This window comes from Panthera pardus, unplaced genomic scaffold (genome assembly GCF_024362965.1).
Source record: "Panthera pardus isolate Hobbes unplaced genomic scaffold, ASM2436296v1 HiC_scaffold_24, whole genome shotgun sequence".
In the NCBI taxonomy this organism is placed as follows: domain Eukaryota; kingdom Metazoa; phylum Chordata; class Mammalia; order Carnivora; family Felidae; genus Panthera; species Panthera pardus.
This window is the reverse complement of record NW_026526810.1, coordinates 23,103,538-23,123,062: the sequence shown is the minus strand read 5'-3', so window position 1 is coordinate 23,123,062 and position 19,525 is coordinate 23,103,538.

Genomic DNA, 19,525 nt, shown 5'->3' with positions numbered 1-19,525 from the left:
TTCCTCTCCTCCAGCCCCCTTAGGATGTCCTCTACCCAAATGACTGCTTCCCACCGTATGCCAAGTTTCTCTTCCCTAAATCACATCTCCATTGTGCAAAAGCCATGCTGCATTCTGAGAAGACAGGGGAAGGCCCGCTGTCCCACTGAGACCCGCTTCCACCCCAGGGCTCAAAATGCCACTAGCTGGGCTCCAAGGCTCTTGTCCCTTCTGTCTGCGGTCTTCTTTGGCACAGGGTTTGGACACACATCCCGAAACTGCTCCAGGGCCAACTGTACTCCACACAGACCCAGACTACCCCCCCATTCCAGGTGGCTCTCTTGAGAGCATTAAAAGTCACCCCACTTCTTCTGTAGAAAAAGATCCTCATTAGGGGCTCCTGGGTGGTTCAGTTGGTTAAGCGTTTGACTCTCGATTTCAGCTCAGGTTTTGTGGGATCGATCCCTGTGTTGGATACTGCACTGACAGCATGGAGCCTGCTCGGGATTCTGTCTCTCTGCCTCTTTCCCCAGCTCACTCACTCTCTGTCTCTCAAAATAAATAAGTATTTAAAAAGAAAAGAAAAAGGCCCTCACACAAAGAGATTCCTGTCGACAGTCTTGATGGCCTATTATGACACATGCCCCATGACCTGTCAGAATCCCCCTTTTGGGATCTGATAACTACCCCCACGTGTCCACCATCCCTGTCCAGATGCAAAAGGCTCTCTTGGGAAGATTCTCACCCCAGCCTCCCCCCTCATCAGGTCCCTCTTCCGGGGTTGGGACAAGAAGAAGAGGCGTTGCAGAGAGTGGACTGACAGGGCCCCTGTGGCTAGCCAGACTTGGCTAGAGCAGTGACTGAGCCCTGCACCAGGAGGCTGGTTTCTGGTTTCAGCTCTGCTGCTGACTTGCTTTGTGACAGTGCACAAGATGCCTGCTGTTTCTGGGCTTCAGGCTCCTGTCAGGGAAATGGGAGTGACAACTGGTCCTCCTTGGGTTTTAGGATCTCTGTAAGACCCCTCTGTCCCTCCTACCGGGGCTCAGATCTCTTCAGGGCATCTCTTCCTGCCGGCCTCTGCTCTCCTCCCTCAGAAGCACTCCTCCTTGGGCCCCTGAGGGGACACAGGCACATGGCACACACATACCCACCTCTCTAGGGAGGCTGTCCCCAGCGGCTCCTATTTCCAGCCACAACCCCTGCCGCCTTTGAATCAGGGCGTACAGCTGCCCACATGACCACGTGGACACATGGAAACATGGCCACACAGCCACAGAACTCCATCACAGAGCCTTTCTCCCTGCTGAGCAGGCTAAAGCTTTAATCCCCTTACACAAAGCCCACTGAATCCTTCCTGGCGGGAAGGTGGTGGGGGCACAAATTGGCTTATTCCACTGATCCAGAGTGAGGCTTGTCCCCATGAGGACCAGCAGATCCATCCCTGCAGGCGCCTGCCAGCCTGCTCTTGCCCCCCACACACCGCTTGCTCCCCTCCCCCAACGCCCAGGCCTCCAGGGATCCGTGTACATTCAGGGATATAGAGACTCCCTGTGGGCCTCCCTCCCTCCTTCCAGGAGAGCTGCTGGGAGCAGACAGGTCCGGGATGCCAAGTTCCTAAATCGACCTGATGGGTTAGCCCGAGGATAGGGTGTCTGATATGAACTGCTAAGAAAGGCACAGACAGGTTGAGAAATTATACACGTCCCAGAAAATGGTAAAATGGGGACATTTTCTCTGCGTTCCCTTCACCCACTTTTCATAGCCATATCCAGGGACTCTCCAGGCCAGAAAAAAATATTTAGTAAACCCGCTTCCAAAAAATGTCAAACTGGCCAGAGGTCAGGTAGCCTCAAAAGAAGAGACAGCTAACAGAACTTTGGGCATTTTCAGAAGAGATAATTTGGGTCAGGAGAGTTTTCTGGTGTTCTTAAAAGCCCATGGTTGTATGTCCGCCCATGTATGTGAGTGAGGTCAAGGGCAGAGTTGTTATCTCCAGAGGGAGGCAGGTGGTGCCATGAAAACACAGATCCACACAAACACTGTCTGGCACAATTGCCAAAACCTGTCACCTACATCAAGGGGAGAATAATTCAGTCACGTCACTCCAGAAATTTCTCTCATGCCTCCTTCCTGTCATCCCCTCCTCTTACCCTGAGGCAACCAATCACTGTTCTGATTTCTGTCACCAAGATTAGTTTTGCTTGTTCTCGATTTTCACATAGATGGAATCTGTCCATACATACCTTTTTTTTTTTTTTTTTTTTTTTGGCCTGGCTGCTTCCACTCAGCATAAATTATTTGGGATTCATCCATTTAGCTGCATATATCAGTAGCTCATTCCTTTTTATGGCTGAGTAATATTTCATTGTATCAACATACCACCCACCGTTTATCCAGTCTCCCGTTGATGAACATTGGACGTTGGGGTTTTTTCTAGTTTGGGGTTGTTATGAATAAGGCTGCTATGGGTATTACCCCCAAAATATTTCAGTGCATATTTCTTTTTTTTTTTTTAATATTTATTTATTTTTGAGACAGAGAGAGACAGAGCATGAACGGGGGAGGGTCAGAGAGAGGGAGACACAGAATCTGAAACAGGCTCCAGGCTCTGAGCTGTCAGCACAGAGCCCGACGCGGGGCTCGAACTCACGGACCGCAAGATCATGACCTGAGCCGAAGTCATCCGCTCAACCAACTGAGCCACCCAGGCGCCCCCAGTGCATATTTCCTAAGAACAAGGATACGTGTTTTTTTTTGTTTCCGTCACCAAAATTGAGATATTAACATTGATAAAATATTATTATCTAATCTATAGAACTTCTTATTCAAATTTTGTCAGTTGTGCCAATAATATCCTTTATTTTAAAACTTTTTTTTTTTTTTCTGGTCCAGGATTTGATCCAGGATCATGAGCTGCTTGGAGTTGTCATGTTTTCATGTCTCATTTAATTTGAAGTAGCTCCTCAGCCTTTCTTTGTCTTTCATAAGCTTGACATTTTTGAAAAGTACAGGCTGGTTATTTTAATGAATGTTCTTCAGTTTAGGATCGTCTGATGTTTCTTCATAATTAGATTCAGGTTATTGATTTTTGGCAGGATTATCACAGAAGGGACATTGTGTCCTTGGTGCATCATCACAGGAGTGCAGGCTGCCTCTTTGTCTATTACTAATGACGCTAACTTGGATTCTGGTGAAGGTGGAGTCTCCCACTGTCAAGTCTCTGTTTACCATTTGTATTCATAGCTCTTTGGGGGGAGTCACCTGAAGATTGTATAAATAGTCCATGCTCCATCAAACTCTCTAGCCACTAATTGTATCATCCACTGATGATTCTTGCTAAATCAGTTATTACTACAACAGTGGTCAAAGGTGCTTTTCAAATCCCATACCTCCCTTCTTATTTATTTGTTTGAATTCCACCATAAGGAAGACCTTTTTCTCTCCCCCAAGTATTTATTTGTGTTCATTATATCTGTGCAGACTCATGGATTTTTATTTTTTGCAATGCGTTATAATCCATTTCTGTCATTATTTATTTTAGTGCTTAAATGGCCCCAGATTTGGCTCAGTGGGAGCCCCTTCAAGCTGCCCCTGTGTCCTTTTGACCCTTCCCCATTATTCTTTAGGCACTTGCTTACTTTTAGACTCATCATGTGCTTGCCCAGGAATCAGCCAATTTTACCAAGAAGCCCTTGCTTGGGGCGCTTGGGTGGCTCAGTCGGTTAAGAGTCTGACTTCGACTAAGGTCATGACTTCACAGTTCGTGGGTTCGAGCCCCGCATCAGGCTCTGTGCTGACAGCTCAGAGCCTAGAGCCTGCTTCGGAGTCTATGTGTCCGTCTCTCTCTGCTCCTCCCCCGCTCATGCTCTTTCCCTCTCTCTCTCCTTCAAAAATAAATAAAAACATTAAAAAAATTTTTTTAAAAAAAGGAGCCCTTGCTTATTTTAGCAGAAAATAATCTGCTAAATTATTATTTAGTTAGAATACCCATAACCATATCTATATTAATATTTATAAACCCATCACCTCCAACTCCTATCCAATACCTAAAGGTACATTCTTGTCTTTGCATTGCTGTATTTGTAATTCAGTTTTCCAACAGTCAGAATCCTGGATCCATGATTTTTGTCATATTTACTCATTTGCTTGAGCCTAGAACACTTGCAGAAAGTAATTTCAGAATTGCTAACCCCTACCACTGCAGAAAGCAAACCTGCTAACTAGAGTTTGATATTTCTGCAGCCCCTTTTCTGCCTTTGTCTGGGTGTATATAGCCAACATGCTGTGTTCAAAACTTCCTTAGATCATGTTTCTTTCCTCTGTTAGTGTGGTTCCGTTATTCATCCAACTTCTGTGAGTAACTGATGTCATTAGTTTCTCTTTGTTTCTTTTTTGCGAAACCTTCATATAAATTTCTTCATTTCCCCTTCTTTCTTACACAAAAAGTAGTATGCTATAGGTATAGTTTTGCACTTGATTTTTTCACTTAAGAATACATTCTGGAGGTGCCTGGTTGAGCATCCAGCTCTTGATTCCAGCTCAGGTCATGAACACAGGGTTGTGGGATCGAGCCCCATGTCGGGCTCCATGCTGAGCATGGAGCCTGCTTGGGATTCTCTCTCTCCCTCTGCCCCTCTCCTCTGCTCGTATGTGTGCACTCTCTCTCTCTCAAATAAAAAATAAAATAAAATAAAATAAAATAAAATAAAATAAAATAAAATAAAAAATACATTCTGGAGCCACTCTGTCAGTTCATAGAGATTGTCCTCTTCTTTTTGTAAGTTTACATTTTTACTGTAGAGTAACACACAGAGAAAATAGTGCTAGAAATTAGGGATTTCTGAGGTGCTAGTGACATGAGGGTGTTCAACTAATTAGTTTTGCCTGGTTTGAATACTATATAAGTGGGTTCATATAATATATATTCTTTGGTGTTTGCTGCCTTTGCTCAACATTGTGTTTGTGACATTTATTCTTGTGGTTGTGTGTAGTTATAGTTTATTATTTAGTATTCCATTTCATAAGTAGATCACAATATTTTTGTCCGTTATATTATTGATGGGCCTTTGGGTATTTCCGGGTTTTTGGCTTCACAGATAGTATCACTATGAACATTTTAGTACCTAGAATGTTGTTGGTACCTAGAAGTGGAGCTGCTGGGTTATAGGACATGAGTATGTTCAGCTTTAGCATATGCTATTAAACACTCTCGCAAAGTGTTAATGTACCAACGTACATTCTCTCCAGTTTTGCATAAGGGTTTCAGTTGCTCACTGACACCAGATTCTTGTTTTTTACATCCTCACCGATGTTTTATTTTGTATTCGTCTTATTTATTTCAGCCATGCTGGTGTGTGTGTGTGTGGTGTTGGAATTTTAATCTATATTTCCCTGATGAGCAAATAGCATTTTCTCCAACATCACCGGCAAACTGGCCCCCTTATGAGAAGCAGCCTGGTGTAATGAAGGGCTCTGGCCTTGGAATCAGAAGGCCTGGCTCTGCCCACCCAGATTGGCTGAGCTGTAAGGTTTTGACCTAGCCAAGCCTCAATTTTCTCATCTGTACAAGGGGAATAAAGACCCTTGTCCTGCTTTTGCAGCAGGCACACAGTGGCACTGGAAGTGGTGGAGCCCCCAGGCCTCTTTCTTCCCCTACTTCATGGGCACATTTCGGTACATAAGACAGGGGTACACTCACCCACATGCCAGTCTTCTTCCTGTTTCTGTCTTGCATCTTTTCCCTCCTTCAAAAACATCTGAAGCTCTCCTCCACCAGAAACTTTCCCTGATCACCTCTATCTTTCTTCTATATCACTGAGGCAAAGCCTAGACCAGAAAGAGCCATGGATGGACCCAGGAGAACAGTCAGGTACTCTTGGCTTGATCTGTTGCTATGTGATCTGAGGCTGGGTTCTAGAAGGAAACGAGTGTGGGCATTGCCTGTAGCATCTCTGGGGCACTTTGCAAGCTGCTGTTTTAGTGCTCTTCCGTGCAGTGCCAGATGAGGTCATCCAAGCAGTTTAGCAGATGGGAGATAGACAAACTATCTTTGTGTATTTAGAATGGCCAAAGAGATGTGTAAACAGCTGCCAATGTGCCTGTGTGCCAACGAGGAAAGCATAGCATCCCCAAAAGGAGCTCTGGAATTCCCCCAGAGATCCCATGGGAGAAGTGCACCCCCACTTTTCCATCCTTCAGTACTGCTCTGGTCTGGGCAAGGCTCGGATTGGTAGCCCAGCTCTCATTCTCTCCGAGGAGACGTTGGCTGTGGCACCGTGCAGGCCGCTGGGCAAGGCTCTGCTGTGAGTGTCCTGGAGAAGGCTCGGCATGGACCCTGCACGCCAGATGCTGAGAGCCTATGGGGGGAAACAGACACAAACAACTGTAAGTGTGTTCCGGGAGAGGCCCAGATGGCCTCTGACTAGACGGCTGATGGGTAATGGGGACAAGCGGAGGGTGAGAGAAGGTGTTCCCGGCCCGAGTTACAGCCTGGGCACAGACACAGAGCTGGGGGCCTGAACGTGCCTGTGGAAAGAATGATAGGGGCCCTTAGATCACCAAGGGCCTTGAGAGCCTGGCTGATGAGGTGGGATTTTATCCTGGGGGTAAGGGCTGGGTAGTCACTGTTGTTTTTGAGAGAGGTTGGAATAGGGGTGATATAACCAGGCTGATCACAGATGCTCACCTGTAGAAGGATCCCAGCTCAGAGTCTCCCCAACTGACTTCTACCATTTGGACTCCCTTCCTCAGGGACCCAAAGACTTTTTCAGTTCCAAGAGCTTCCGCCAAAGTAAAAACTCTGGATGCGGGTTCAAACTGTGATGGCATTAGCCGCTCAGCCCAAGATCCTTAGAAAGATCTGACTCCAGAGGGCAGGGCCAGACTATGTGTTTGTGAGGGTGGGCATAGGGATAGGGCAAAGGAAATGTTTGTTAAACATCTCCAGTGCCAGACGTTATGCTAAGTGTTCTACATTCAATATCTCACCATTTGTAACAACCCTGTTAGAATGGCATTAGCCCCATGTTATGGATGAAGAAACTGAGTCTCAGGCAGGCTACATTATCCACATAGTACGCGAATCTATCCACAAAGCCTGAGCCTGTTCCAGGCAAGTGTGTGTGACATGTCTCCAGGAGTCCAGTGGGAGGGGAAGGGTTGTCTGGGCCTGGTGCTCCCGTGGTCCATGACGCACGGCTCTGAACCGCAGGCTTCTGAATGCCCTTCCCCACAGAGCTGCCCCCGGCCATTCCCCATCTGGGCATTCCCAGCCCAAGGTGCAGGGTTGCAGTCTTTTTCTTTTCTTTTTATTTATTTATATATTTTTTTTAATTTTTTTTCAACTTTTTTTTTTATTTATTTTTGGGACAGAGAGAGACAGAGCATGAACGGGGGAGGGGCAGAGAGAGAGGGAGACACAGAATCGGAAACAGGCTCCAGACTCTGAGCCATCAGCCCAGAGCCTGACGCGGGGCTCGAACTCACGGACCGCGAGATCGTGACCTGGCTGAAGTCGGACGCTCAACCGACTGCGCCATCCAGGCGCCCCTATTTATATTTTTAATAAACATTTTTTAATGTTTATTTACTTATGAGACAGAGAGAGAGAGAGAAAGAGAGAGAATGAGTGGGGGAGGGGCAGAGAGAGCGGGACAGAGCTTCCAAAGCAGGCTCTGTGCTGACAGCAGGGAGCCTGATGCGGAGCTCCAACTGAGAACTTTGAGATCATGACCTAAGCCCACAATCAGGTGTCCCAGGGTTGCAGTCTTTTTAAAGACATCAGAAGACATCAACAAAAAAGAGGCAAGTTCTGTTCAAATGAGATGCAATTTTCTTAAAGCCTCTGGAGTCCTCCCCTAAGGGAATGCAAGTGTGGATTCATTGCACAGCATTTGTGCTTTTAAAGACTGTTGCCGTCTAACTCCTCCAACTGCGGAGTTTGTGAAACAATGTTCTCCTCACTATCTCCAAGTCATGGACATTGGATGTCATTTCATGCGAATGGTCGGATTCACTGGCCGATTCGTCAACGAACATGAAATTTCTGCTAGTGCTGTACTGGGTGCTGGGAACGCCCAGGGCCAGCCTGGGCCCAGAACATGCACAGTGGCCACAGGGTTAGAACCTTAGTAATAGAGGCTTGGGGTGAGCAGCGATTAGCTCCGCAGTGATGGGGTGGGTAAGGTGGTAGGAAGGGGTACAGCCCTCCAGCCCCACCCCTGTGGGGGATTCGGACAGGTAAGTGGGCCCCCTGCCAGGCCCTCAAGGAGAACACCATCGTCCAGGACCAAGGGAGACAATGACTGTGAGGAGAGAAATTCTAGGTGCAAAGGCCGGCTTGATCAAAGGAAAGGAAACAGGACTGGTATGTTGGCGGGTGGGGGTGGGGGAAGCCAGGTCTCTTTTCTGGAGGGAGTGGAAGATAGTTTCAGGTCAGGTAGTCCTACCCCAGGGCCCCACCTGACTGCCCAGCCTCTACTCAGAGCCTCAGGCACAACCTTTGCTAGACTGCCTTTGTTTCCCAAGAGACCAGGCTGTTTCTCACCTCTGGCCTTCACTCATGCTGTCCCCTCTTCCGGACTACCCTCCACCTGCACCTCTTCTTCTCCTGACAGACATGTGTGAGGTTCATCTGGGCTCTCACCTCCTCATAAAGCTTCACGCTGAGCTCGGTGCCCTCCTTGCTGCCCCAACAGCACCCATGCGTCCCCACACCGCCCTGGTCACAGTGTGGTTGTCTTGTCTGTCTCCCTCACTGGACTGTGAGCACCTCCGGGGAGGGGGCTGAGTGTTGGACTCCCAGTGAGTCATGAGCGGAGGGACTGTGTGGAGGGAGGCGTGTGACTCCACAGCTCCCCAAAGGGGGGGAAAACCTGAAGTGTTAGAACGGAGAAGGAGCTGGGGAAAGTTCACAACATGGACTATGCAATTGTGTCCAGACCTGAGCTTCTGTTTGTCCTGTGAGTATAAAAGTCACCTGTCTTGCAATAGAGAAAATAAAATCAGAGAACCGTGAATTTCTCTAATCTGTTTCCCTCCAGCAACGTTGATACCCTGCCCCCAGCACCTAGGGGCTCCTAAGTGACCTGAGCCTTGAGGCTTCCCCCTCAGCGTTGGGAGGCCACCTCCTCTCTGAAGCCTCCCTGGAATGGCTGGCTGTACCTTTAAATGGGGCCCTTGTTCCTCAGAACCCGACCCCAGGGTGCTCCACTCTCACTCCCTGTGGGCCCTTTGTCTCTCTCACCACAGCCCTGACCCCATAGACCAGGCACTCGCTCCTTCTCAAACCTCCAACCAGCTTCCTGAAATGGTGGCCCAGCTTCATGTGGATATGTTCTGTTTGGCCTGCAGTGTTTTTTTAGAGTTTTCATTGGTTGCTTAACATTTGAAAATCAGATTTTATTTATTTTTTCATTATGTTTTAAGATTTTACTTTTAAGTAATCTCCACACCCAGTATGGGGCTCAAACTCACAACCCCAAGACCGAGAGTCGCATGCTCCACTGACTGAGCCAGCCAGGTGCCCCCAAAATCAGATTTTAATGAGTTCACTTCGTGATCATTTTTCAAGCTGTACATTAGAATTTATGCACTTTTCTGTATGTATACTTCAACTAAAAATTATTTTTTAAAATCTGCAAACAGTATATCATTTCGTATCTCTTCAACACTGGGAAGGCCTGCATGCTGGACCTTTATTCTAAGTGAGCTTTGGCAAGCCGCTGCCTCCTTCACAGAAGACAGGTGACCCCCATGTTGCCACAGTCCCTGCTGCTCTCTATTCTATTCCCTGGCTGCTTTCCTCATTTGTGTACCTGCTCGAGCATGGGCATGGGAGCTGGTTCTCTTTGTCTTCTTAGAACTTTTATTTCCTACTGCCTCCTGGATGCTCCATGGGGACCTCAAACTCACATCATGACTGAACTCACATATTCCTCCCCATCCCCCAACCCTCCCCGCCAAGTACTCTCAGTACTAAGAAATGCATCACAGTGCCCCCCCATTCCCAGCTGTCCAAGGCAAAGGTCTGGGCATCATCAGGACACTTGTCTCCTCCTTGTCCTACCTGCAATTCACTACCAACCCTGCAGATTCTGCAAACCTGCCCCCGCTCTCCATCCTGCGGCGCCCCTGTCCTGGGCCAAACTGCAGTCATCCCTACTGGGACCACAGCAGTCTCGTGACTACTGGTCTTCCTGCCCCGACTCATGTCCCTCTAATCTGCAGAATCCTCTACAGCCAGAAAGGTCTTTAAAATGCAGTGTGATCATGTCACTTCCTGTTTCTATCACTTTGATGGCTTCCCATTGCTCTTGGGGGAAAATCCAAACTCCTTACAAGGAAAAATTCCGAGCTCACTGAAAGGGCCTGTGTCCAGGGCCTGCCTCCCTCCTAGCCTCTTCCCGTAGGCTCTCCTATTCTCTACCCCAGACTGTACACTCTCCTATCTCAGCTCATTACCTCCACATTTCATGGGTTTTTTTCAACAGGAGATATGGGTTTTATACAATAAATGGTACACATCTTACATTACATCTTGACTGATTTTTTTCTCCAATTTTTTATTGCAGGAAAATATTTAACATAAAATTTACTATATTAACCATATTTGGGTGTACAGTTCAGTGGTATTAAATACATTCATAATGTTGTATGTGTATCCCCACCATCCATCTTCAGAACTGTTTCATCATGTAAAACTGAAAGTATGTACCCACTGATCAATAGCTCCCCATTCACCTGAATCCCCAGTCCCCTGGCAGCAACTGTTCCACTTTCTGTACCCTTTAAACAATAAGTCCCTCCCTCAGTCCCAGGCAACCACCATTCTACTATTCTGTCTCTATGAATCTGACTACTCTAGGCACCTCATATAAGCGGAATCATAAAACATTTGTCTTATATGATGGGCTTATTTTTCAATTAGCACCATGTCCTCAAAGTTCATCCATGTTGTAACATATGGCAGAATTTCCTTCCTTTTTAAGGTTAAATAATAGGCCACTATATATGCAATACCACATGTTGCTTATCCACTCATCCGTCAGTGGACATGTGGGTTGGTTCTACGTTTTTAGTTTGATTGATTTTTACACACGTAGGCACCCAGGTTGTTGTGTGTATTCGTGGTTTGTTCCTTCTCATTGCTGTGTAGTATTTCATTGTATAAATATACCACTATTGATACATTCCACTGTTAATGGCATTTGGGTAGTGCTATGGGTTCAGTTGTATGCCCCAAAATTCATGGGCTGAAACCCTAGCCCCAGTATTTGTGTAGGTTAAGTGAGGTCACAAGGGTGGGCCCTAATCCAATAGGACCAGTGTCCTTATAAGAAGAGGAAAAGACACCAGGAGTGCTAGCACATCAAGGTAAGGCCGTGTGAAGACACAGCAAGAAGGCAGCCACCTACAAGCTAAGGAGAGAGGTCTCATCAAAAACCAACCTGACTGGTACCTTGATCTTGGACTTTCAGCCTCCAGAATTGTGAGGAAATAAATTTCTGCTGTTCAAGCCACCCACCCAGCCTGTAGCATTTTGTTATGACAGCCTGAGCAAACTAATACAGGTAATTCTTTATCAGGGGCTATTATAAATACAGCTGCTATGGCTATTCTTCTGCATGACTTCTGGTAGACATAAGCACTTTTTTCTATTTAGTATGTCCCCGGGAGTGGGACACCACAGAGTAGACGCATTGGTAGAAAGAAGGAAGAAAGAAAAAGAAAAAGAAAGGAAAGAAGAAGGAGGAGGAGGAGGAGGAGAGGAGGAGGAAGGAGAAGAAGAAGGCAGAAGAGGAGGGGGGGAGGGAAAGGAGGGGGAGGGGAAGAAGGAGAAGATGAAGAAAGGGAAGAAGAAGGAGAGCAAGGAGAAGAAGGAGGAGAAGAAGAAATTGTTTTGGAACCGTCTGAGAATAAGTTATGGTGGATACACTGTCTCACAAAAGCCACATTACAACCAGTGAAGTCAGGACACTATATTATTACTATCTAATCAATAGATACAATCCAACTTCATCAATTATCCCAATCATGTCCTTTATACCCAAAGGGTCCAATCCATGCTCATGTGTTGCACTCAGTTGTCCAGTCTCCTTAGTCTCCTGCAGTCTGAGACAGCTCCTCAATCTTCACTTTCGTGACTCTGACACTTGTGAAGATTACAATCTGGTTATTTTGTAGAATGCCCCTCAATTTGAGTTTATCTGATGTTACTGGTTTTAGGCAGGAATAGCACAGAAGGGACGCTGTGTTCTTCCCGTGCATTCTTACATCTTGTACACAATCTGTCCTGTTACTGGGGATATTAATTTTTAACATTTGTTTAAGATGCTGTCTTCCAGGCTTCTTCACTGTTAAATTAATTAATAAGTGCAATGCACTTATCAATTTATAAGTAATTAATAAATATTTTGTGGGGAGAGAATTTGAGATTGTGTAAACCTCCTCTTCCTCATGAAAATTTCAGCTGACAGTTCCCTCATCCATTGGTGGTTCTTGCCTGAATCAAGTATTTCTACAATGGTTGCAAGAAGAGCTTTCTCTTCTTCTCACGTGTCTATTCTATGTCTTCTTTATGTTAAAATGGACTCATGCATTCTATCACTATTTATTTTGATGCTCAAATTGTCCCAGATTTGGCCATTGGGAGCCTTTCGAGTTGACTTTTGTGTCCTTTAAAAACATATTTTTAGGGGCGCCTGGGTGGCTCAGTCAGTTAAGCGTCTGCCTCTTGATTTTGGCTCAGGTCATGACCTCACTGTTTGTGAGTTCGAGCCCTGCATCAAGCTCCGTACTGACAGTGTAGAGCCTGCTTGGGATTCTCTCTCTCCGTTTCTCTGCCCCTCCCCTGCTCAAGCTCTCTCTCTCTCTCTCTCAAAATAAATATATAAAATTTTTTTAAAGAAATTGAAAACATATTTTCAATTATGATCAAATACACGTAAAATAAAATTTATCATCTTAAACATTTTAATGTGCAATTTCAGTGGCTTTGAGGACGTTCATATTGTTGTGCCACTATCACTGCTGCCCATCTCCAGATTCTTCATCTTACAAAACTGAAGCTCTGTACCCTGTAAACAATAACTCCCTGTCACTCCCTCAGTCTCAGGCAACCACCATTCTACTTTCTGTCTCTACAAATGTGACTACTCCAGGCATCTCACATAAGTGGAGTCTCTCAGTATTTGCCCTTTTGTGACTAAATTACCTCATTTAGCAGAATATCTTTGAGGTTTATCCATGTGATAGCATGTGTCAGAATGTCCTTCCTTTTTAAGGCTGAATAATATCCAGTTATATGTACAGACCACATTTTCCCTCAATGGGACACCTTGTGGCTATTGTGAATAATGTTGCTATGAACTTGAGCATACTTTGGGTATCTTTGAGTCTCTGCTTTTTTTTGGGGGGGGGTAATGTTTATTTATTATTTTTGAGAAAGAGACAGAGTGCGAGCAGGGGAGGGGCAGAGAGAGAGAGGAGACACAGAATCTGAAACAGGCTCCAGGCTCTGAGTTGTCAGCACAGAGCCCGACGCGGGGCTCGAACTCACGGACCGCGAGATCATGACCTGAGTCGGAGTCGGACACTTAATGCTTTTAATGCTTTTGAGTATCTACCCAGAAGTAAAATTGCTGGATCATATAGGAATTCTATTTTCAATTTTCTGAGGAACCACCATACTGCTTTCCATAGTAGCCATACAAACAGTGAAAAAGAGTTTCAGTCTCTTCACATCCTTGCCAACACTTGTTATTTTCTGTTTTTTGATAATAGCCACCCTAATTCATGTGAGGTCATATCTCATTGTGGTTTTGATTTGCATTTCCCTAATGGTTACTGATGCTGAACATTTTTTCATGGGCTTATTGACCATTTGTGTACCTTCTTTGAAGTAATATCTATTCAAGTTGTCTGCCCCTATTTTAACTGGGTTGTTTGTTTTTTTGTCACTGTGAGTAGGAGTTCTTTATATATTCTAGATAGTATCTTGTTTCTATTGACATGTCCCCATCATTCTCTGACTTCTTTCTGTCTGAAATTATAAGGTGTTTCAGATGTTCTACTTCTCCTGCTCCAGCCCTGGTATCGGCCATTTTCCCAAAGAGCCTGGTTCCTTTTAGTGGAGAATGGCATGTAGAAACAGATTTGGCTTCTAGGTTTGCTCATTGCTCTTGGTTGGGGCTGGGGGTGGGGGTTGTCTTCCCAGGCCCTATTAGTGGTCTGAGCTGTAGAATGTGTGTGTATGTCTATATCTATATATTGAAAACCATAAGTCACGTCAATACCTCACATCAATACTACAACCCACCACCACAGGGTTTATTCTAGCTTCTCCCCTTTCCATGTTTGTACCTTCCTTCTCCAACAGTGAGAAACCTGGCTCCCACCATCCTCAGTGCATTCACTTATCGCTCAATCCCTTTGTAAGTAGCCAATCTCTTGACTTCCTGGACACCACTTCACTTGGCCATCTCCCTGCTCCCCTCCAACCCTCTTGCTGCCTTCAACATGTATTGGGGAAGGGGAAGGGATCCTAATGGCTTATGGCGTGAATTACTCAATTATTCAGGAAGGAAGGAAGCAAGGAAGCAAAGACAGTGCTGGGGTTTGTAGAGCGTGCGGACAGCTTCTCTGCATTTCCGCCCTATGTAACTGGCTGAAAGCTCAAGGACTTGTCTTTAATGGCCCCCAGAGCTGTGACTTCTGCCTCTGCCTCAGTGCTCCTGGGCAGGTCCCTGGTGCAGGGATGCCCAGCAGACCATAATGAGCCAGTCTGCTCTGGCTTCACTCTTGTTAGGCTAGACAAGTGCATGCTGGCAACTGCTGGAGGCAGCAATGACTTGCTGAGCCACCCAGCACTTGAACCCTACCTAGAGACCCTGGACCTAACAGGGTCAGACATGACCCTGGGGCCCTGGGCCTCCCCAAGCCAGCCAGAGAACCCAGGCAGGCCTGTCCAAGGAGGTCAGGCTGGAAATTGGAAGAGATCCATAATTGATGTAGAAGCTCTTAGCTGAGAGTAACCTCCTTACCCCCAGTTATTAAGCCGCACTTTACCAAATGATTTAGAGGTTTCCCTTCATCCCAGCCACTGGAGTAGGAGAGGTTTTTGCCCACCACTGTCTTCCAGCTCTTTCACCAACACAGGCACCCCGGGAAAGGGGATCGGCACCTCTGTCCAAAGGAGGCCCTGGCTTAGGCACAGCACCAGGTTTCAGCCACACTCAGGCAGCCAGACTGACGAAGACCCACCTGCCCCCCAACCAGGGGAGGCTTAGGAACATGGGCAGGTAAGAGTGCAGAGGCCAGGGGATCTCCTTGGTTTTCCTACCCACATGTGTACCCCACCCCCTGCTTAGAAAAATATGCTTTCCTCCCCCGTGGTTCTGTAGTGATTGAGGTCAATTCAACTCAGAATACTGGGACCAATGTTTCCTGAGTGGCTGCCATGTATGTGGGCCTGGGCTGGATGCTGGTGAGTCAGACTGATTCCTACCCTGGGAGCCTGAACTAACTGCTGTCACACTCAGCAAAGGGGGTCAGCAGCCACAGGAGGTCCAGCCAGAGTGCTAATGTGTATTCAGAGGAAGGAGTGCTCCTGTTTGGTCATGGGATGGCTTCACGTTGAAGGAAGTGGAGAGGGAGAAGGCCTATGGCACTTGGAAATGAAGTGCACAGCCCTTTACAGTTTATAAAGCATGTCAGCGTGTACAATCATCCCCAAGAGCAGATAGGGAAGCGGAAACTGCTGTATCCCCTACGCAGTGCACAGGACTGGCAGATAAAAAGTGCACAGTTTATCTGTGCTAAGTTAACAAAGGGGCCGTGGGAGCTGGGGAAGTGGCTCCTCCCTGCAGGGCCTGTGAGCCTGGGCTGGGCAGGGTCAGATGAAGACTTTTATTTAGGAGCCAAGGTCTGGAAAAGAATAAGGTACACCCCCCCCCCCCCCCCCACTTCCCATGTACAAATTAAAATAAAGCTAGTCGTGAACCACAAAACAAGGGTAAGGAAGTCCTACAACGGTCTGAGTTTTTCCATTCTGACTCTAAAATGATTTTTTTTTAATGAATGACTTCTCATTTGGGCGTGCCCTGCTTTGCTGGCGCCGAAGCCTATATGGGGTCTGGCTCATCCAGTCTGAGCTTGGCTCCGCTTCTTACTGACTCCAGCATGGACTCCTGGCCACTGGACCTCGGGGGTACAGAAAGATCCCAGCTGTGGGGTCCAGCAGGCCTGGATTTGAACATGACACCACCACTTAGCAGCCATGTGCATCCATTTGGATCAGACACTCAAGTCTCCTTATCTGAATAAAGGGTTCATGGTAGCTACATTGTGGGATTGGGCAGGAGGGAAATGGAACAAGGTGTGCTAAGGGTCTAGCACAGGATCTGGCACACAGCAGGTGCTCAGGAAGTACCAGGCGGGTCTAACCAGAAGCTTCTGCAGCTCTAACCAGAAGCGAGCCTTGAAGCAGAAGCCTGGCGGCCATCTGAGTTAGAGATGGGGCAGCAGTGGCCAAGCCTGGGTCTTTCCCACAACTGACCTAGCCAGGAGGCTCCGCCCGAGTGGCCTAAGATGGGCCCTCAGTCCTGGGACCTGCCCCTCCCTCCTCTAGGCCATATTGGGCAGATTAGTCAGGAAGTGTGCACAATGGGCTTATTGTTATTAGAGTAAAACAGAAATAGCTTTGGAACTGGAGACTGCAGGGGTGGGGCACAAGTGCTGTGCGTTACTTGCTTTTGCAGGAAAGCTTTTTCCTGAGGGAAACTCAGAGTCACAGAGGTGTGCTTTGGGTGGGCCACCCAAAGGCAGACCCTCCTCAACCTGCCCCTCCCGCATTCTCCTGACCCATGCCAGCCCCCACGTCTTCCCTCTTCATTTTCCCCTGCCTTAGCCTGCCCCTGTGCCTTTACACCCTCTCTCCACGTCTCTTACACCCTGGATGGCCCCAGGCTGCCAGAACGGGAAGTGCCCAGAAATCTACATCCCCCCAAGGACTGGCAGTGCAGAGGTATCAACACCCCCGCTCCCTTGTCCTTGATTGGGACAACTCTGAGGTGTCCCCAGAGCTTCCCATGGGACTGGGGCAAAGTCCCCCTCCATGCAGCATCCCTCCATGCCATGCTCTCGCTCGGCTTCTTTTTCTTTGCTTCCCCATCTCACTTCCTCATTCTTCTGCTGTTCTTTTCTCCTTGGATAGCTTCCTGGTAAATCGCTTTCACACAAACCCTTCACTCAGTCTGCTCAGAACACAGGCCCAGGCCCAGTGAAGGGAGGTGTTTGGGAGAAGTCTGTGGAGGGACTGGCTTCCCGGAGCCACTGCTGCGTCTGGCTTCGCAGAGTGGGAGGGGAGGGGAGGAGGAAGGGGCCTCTCTCGCCTCAGCCCCTCTGCAGCCCTGGAGTGCAGGTGCTCACTGAGCTTTCTGCTGGCATTTGACAGTGGGCACCGAATAGACACCCACGGGGGCCAAGGGTGACATCTTAGAAGATTTCCTTCTTCAGCAGACCACTTGTGTGAGAGGCTGGGAGCCACTGCCTGTGGCATCCAGTGAGTCACACCCACTCTACAGGTGTAAAACCAGAACACGGGGGGTGGGGGGGTGGGAGGGGTAGAAGGGGTGCTACGCCACGTGGGGCTCTGCCTTCCAGCGGCCCTTCTCAAATCCTTGGCTCCCTTCCCAGAACTCCCACTTTGGGGGGGGGGGGAAGAGAAGAATAAATTGTGTTCTAGATGTTCAGCAACAGAAGCAAAGTGGCTGAGTGGAAGTAATGAATAGCAAGAAAAAGGAGTCAAGAGGACAGGCTTACTCTTCAGCCAGACCGGAAGTGCAGAGACAATAAACACAGTCACTGCTCAGAGAACATGCTGTTGCTGTAGCCACCGCTGCCCGGCTCCATCACAAACCCATCCCTGGCCCAGAGGGAAGGGATCCTGCAGGTGAGGGTGGAAGCAGGGCCATGGCATGGATAGGGACTATCTACTAGAAATACCCTGAACCAAACCTGAGACTCTGTGACATTCCAAAGAGGGCTTAGCCAGGATGGAAAGAGGGGTGTGAGTATTGTTGAATCTCAGAAAACAACAAATACATTTTTAGAATAAGCTTGTCCTGGGGCACCTCAGTGGCTCAGTTGGTTAGGCCTCTGACTTAGTCTCAGCTCACGATCTCGCAGTCCGCGTGTTCAAGCCCCCCGTCGGGCTCTGTGATGACAACTCAAAGCCCAGGGGAGTCTGCTTCAGATTCTGTGTTTCCCTCTCTCTGCCCCTCCCCCACTCACATTCTGTCTGTCTGTCTCTCTCTCCAAAGTAAATAAACATTAAAAAAAAATTTAGAATAAGCTTGTCCCCAGTATTGCTCAGGAGGTACTTAACAAAAGAATTATTCTTTGTTGGGGTGCCTGGGTGGCTCAATTGCTTAAGCATCTGACTTCGGCTCAGATCATGACCTTGCTGTTCATGAGTTTGAGCCCCGCATTGGGCTGTCTGCTGTCAGTGCAGAGGCTGCTTTGGATCCTCTGTCCCCCCCTCTCTCTGCCCCTCCCATGCTTGTGTGCTCTCTCTCAAAGTAAATAAACTTAAAAAAAATATTCATTGTTTTATCTGAAATTCAAATTTAACTGGGTGCCTTGTATTAATTAATTAACTAACTAATTAACTATTTTGCTAAATCTAGCAACTCTAGGTGGGGGCCAAAATGGTTGAAGAAACCGGACATTTATCCTGGCAGCTGGCAGACTCCCGGGGACAGGTGCATTGGCTTTCAATTTCAGAAGAGGTGTCCTGGGAGAGAGTTAGAATCAGAAGATGGAAATGATAGTATTTGGAAATAGCAGCTTCATGGTGTGTTCAAGAAGAGAGTAAGTGGCAGAAAGAAGATACGGTGCCAGTCACCAGTGTGGCTCTGCCACCTATTTCTATGCAGCCTCGGGATTCTGCTTCTGAGCCTTGGTCTCCCCAACGGTGTCCTTCTCCATGGACCTGCCTCTGACCCCACAGGGCCTGCAGTCCACACCAGCCTGCTTTGTGTCCTTATTCCCATTACATTTCTCCACCTGGTGAATCCAGCCTAAGTGCCTGAGATTCTGGAACAATGGCCTGGTGAGGATACAGAGCCCAGTGTGTCTGCCTAGTTCTTCCACCTGTGGATGTGGAAGCAGAGACAGTTATGCAGAGCCCTAAGACCATGCCCACTGGGCTCACTATGATGCACAGACATGGTCCTGCAAGGCTCTTACTCTATCTGGCCGGGCCTGTGGTGACTGGGCAGCCCCGAGCCCCTGCCTGGAGGTGAGATGCTTCTGAGCGGTCACTAGCTTTGGGAACCAGCCCCAGCAGAAGTTTCATCTTCACCCTGGCCCTGGAAGGCTTTGCCAGCATCAACCTTGTTGGAGAGGACAAAGCCTCAGGTCCACATCGCAATTCAGGCCTTGCTCAGTACTCAGTGGCCTGCCACTCATGACCCCAAGCCTTGGACACAAAACTCACGTGCACTGTGCCAGGCACCCCCACGAACACCGAAACCTCACAAGAAAC